Below are 3796 nucleotides of genomic sequence, written 5' to 3' on the forward strand. Positions count from 1 at the left end.
AAATCACCTCTATCTTGGGAGTTCCTTTAGGAAAATGATTAGAAGAATCATTTCAAAACTCGCTAGATCTATAGAGGTGATATGGTGTGGATCTTCTATGGTGGTCCATGTTATGGTGTCTACAATGGTTTTCTTTTGGATGGGATTGGGCTTGCTGCCTTTTTCCCTTTCTATGAACACTATTATTTCTAATGGTTCTTCTGGTAAAAGGATTTGGGATGGCTTTCAAATCTTGATGTTTGTTCTTCTCTCCCTTGATTACATTGTGCCAATACAATGGATTTTTGTTGGTAGATGGTTCAAGGTTCTCCTAAACCCCTCTATTGTTATTAGGTTATTTTTCTTACTAGGGAACTCTTTCTTGCTAGTTTATGCTCCAATCAAAAGTATCCTTTTCAAAAATGGTCTGCCTTTTTGGGTTTTTGTTTTTTCAGTGATCTTACTTCTTGTGAGTTTACCCTTGTGCACCTATATGGCAGTTATGTATCGCTAATGATCCTATCTTGTCTTTTATCTAATAAAAAAAATTAAAAGAGTTATGATTGTATGTAACAAATACCTTTCTTATTTCATAAATATAAATAGTATAGATATGTTAACTAACGTAAATTTATATAATATCAAGTGCTATGTATGAGGTAGTCATAGTCATTTGTCACTAGGTAATGACTTCCACTTCTACAAAATATAAGTGGTCTAACAAGCCTTTGGCTTGGGGAACTCATCTTCAACATTGATTTGAATTCCAAAGATTTGTCATGCTACCATTTATGACTTTGTAATGTTTTATTTGCCTTTTATGTAGTCATACAAACCTTAAACTTTGAACTATACTTTGTTTTGTTTTCAATAGCTTGATTATTTTCATGAAACCCCAATTGGAATAAACCATTAAGATCTCTAGGTTTTAAATAATTATCTCATGTACATGATGTTGTGTGAAGAAATATATTAGTCTATAAGAGTTAAAGAATTTATTTTACGTCCTTATCAACCCCTTTGCACTGGATCTTCTCACCTACCTGCCTTGAATCTAGGGTTTTAAGAACTTGCATAACAAAAACTCTTGGAGGTAAAAAATATAGTCTATTATTCAATTGCTAGGGTTGAAAATGGGCTATTTCATTCCTCATGCTTTCTCCTTTATTAGGTTGGACCCACCAATATAATAAATCATGAGCTCTATAAATTCTAACAACCCTAAAGAGTTTCAAGTGTCCACCACATTATATATTGCTTAACTAATATTAAAGTGCGTTGTTCAAATTGTAATAATCGCACATCCAATTAGTTCATTAATTTACATAGGTCAAATATCTTTTTGAAATGTCTAACTATTTACTTTCCATGTTGGTTGAGAATTATCAGAAATGAATGCTTGATTTACATTCACACCCATCTCAAAGAGAGTGCTAATTTTTTTTAGTAATTGCAGACTAATATCAATTCCCATTCAGTTTTGGACAAATTTTGATGAAATGTCTTAATGTACTATTACATATTAGCAAATGTTAGACTCTTGTTCTAGGTTTGGCTCATGGCCTACTGTTAATCCCAATTCATGTCACTTTTATATACTCTTACATCCATGCATTTCACCCTATTTCAAAACACATTTTCATATATTTATCATTTACACATCATTTATTAGCCTATATTGCACCCATATCCAAACAGTCATTTAGTGCATTGAAATAGCACTTTTTATCCTTGGTTAATATTGAGTGCCCCCAAATTGACCCTATTTTTTTTTTAATTTTAAAATTGTAAATTCATGTCCTTATGTGAAAACTATCATGAACTCACTCGCTACATGTTTGTACAATTTAAAGTTATGTTTTCTTAATTAAAGTTATTTATCTATACTATCACTTAATAAATGAAATGATAGAAAAGCTTAAACAAAAGAATATTTGAATTTGCAGTTTAACGAACCTATTACATCGTAATCATAAACTAAATTTGTAGGTTTTTTCATACCGTGTTTGATTATTTTCTTAAACCTTTCAAGCTAATTTGAATAGAGGTTTACGTAAAAATGATTAAGGCACAATAATACATGTGATGAAAAAATCCACACCTGCATCCACCCTATACATATGTACATATAACCAGTGATAACCTGACTCAAAAAAATAATAACCACCCATTTCTCAATGGAAATGCAATATGTCACCTAGTCCAAGAAGGCAAACAAGTCTGAAACAGGGAAAAGAAAAAGAAAATAGCAAGGACGAGCGGGCGCCACTCATGAAGCACCTCCGCAGCATCATCTTCGCCTTGTAATATGCACAGCTGAACAGTGAAGCACTGCATTTGACGGTACTAAAATCTGGAGAACTCCGCCGGAGTTGCGGTTAGAATTGTCGTCCCTCGAAAGTCTGGCCGAACTGCCACGAGTTGGGAACCACCCCGCGGGAAATGACGCTCCTCCCATCGCTGGTGGTCACTCTGAAAGACAACGTCTGCCCCATCATGTTCAAATGGCTCTGCCAATTTTGGCCCCAATTCCGCTTCAGACTTTGCCAGCCGGAATTACCAGGGATTTGCGGGTGCTTGGCCTTCACGTAAACGGCCACCACGTCTCCGGCTCGTCCAACATTGGTGACCAGCACCATCTGGTAATACTGCGACCCCAATATGGTAAACCTCATTCCTCCCTTCTTCACGCATTCCACCCGCCTGTAGCGGACGGGTACAACGCCGCCCTTGTATAACGCAATCTGCTCGAACGCAGGCACCGCCAAATCGAAGTGTCAGAGAGGAGGATTGCACCACCCGGCGGTATCGTTGGCCTGGGCAAAGTTGGGCGGGCAGAAGTTGGTGGCGGTGACGGTGACTGTCTTCCCTGGCAGACACCACTGCGGATCCTCCTCCGCCTTGCATTGCAATTCGTAACATCCTCCGCAGCTCAGCCCATCATTGAACAGTGCGGTGCTCAGAGCAGCTGTGTATATGCGGTACCCTTGCGCGGGCAGGTTACCCACACGCACCTCCTGTGCAATCTTTACAAACCGGATTTAAAAAAATTTATAACGAAATGCGTTGAATTTCAATGAGATTGCACATGCATATAATGTAAATATACCCATAATTCCAGACTCATCGTAGCCTCCATAGAAAGTGGCGTGGGCATCTTGCCACTGCTGCTTCGCGTGGAAATTACCGTGGCCATGGCGTGCGCAAACTGGGAAAAGCATACACCAAAATGTTAATGCCAGTACTGCCAAAGCGAGAGAACGTGCCAATACAGATGCCATTCTTCTTTCTCGTCTAGTATGAACTCCGTCCTAAAATTATCTGGATAATTGGTCTCTCGAAAGTAGTTGTTTGTACATGCAATGGAGGAAAGGTTCTTATATAGTGCATCACATTGAGCTAGGCAATTCTCAACGTCAATCTAATTGGCTACACACTACTGTGAATCTTTAACAAAAATAACAAGAAAAGCAAACTGCTTGTGATGGAGAGAATGTTTTAGATCCGCTGTTAACAGCTCGCTTTCCGGGGGTTATTATACAAGTTTGAATAAATCCTGGTGTTTCTGTTGGATAAATTTACCAGTATGGCGACATGGTATTCTGATTTAGACAATGTCTTTAATTAATATCTTGTAAGTCCAACTGAATGTCTGCATGATATGTTTGCCAGGTATTGAAAGTCGAAGAGAGTTCTCAGAAAACGACAATTCCTATGAGTAAGCGTGAATGGCCTTTTTTATTCATCGTTAGAATCTTCCATACGACCTGTTCTACCTTTTGCATTACAATTTACAAGCGTCATAAAATCACTAGGA

General features: G+C 37.9%; 1 pseudogene; it reads right to left on the reverse strand.

Annotated features, from left to right (window-relative positions):
- Window positions 1-2357: 2357 nt before the first annotated feature.
- On the reverse strand, window positions 2358-3260 carry LOC131057405 (expansin-A2-like; annotated as a pseudogene).
- Between the last annotated feature and the right edge of the window lie 536 nt (window positions 3261-3796).

Source organism: Cryptomeria japonica, chromosome 7 (genome assembly GCF_030272615.1).
Source record: "Cryptomeria japonica chromosome 7, Sugi_1.0, whole genome shotgun sequence".
In the NCBI taxonomy this organism is placed as follows: Eukaryota; Viridiplantae; Streptophyta; class Pinopsida; order Cupressales; family Cupressaceae; genus Cryptomeria; species Cryptomeria japonica.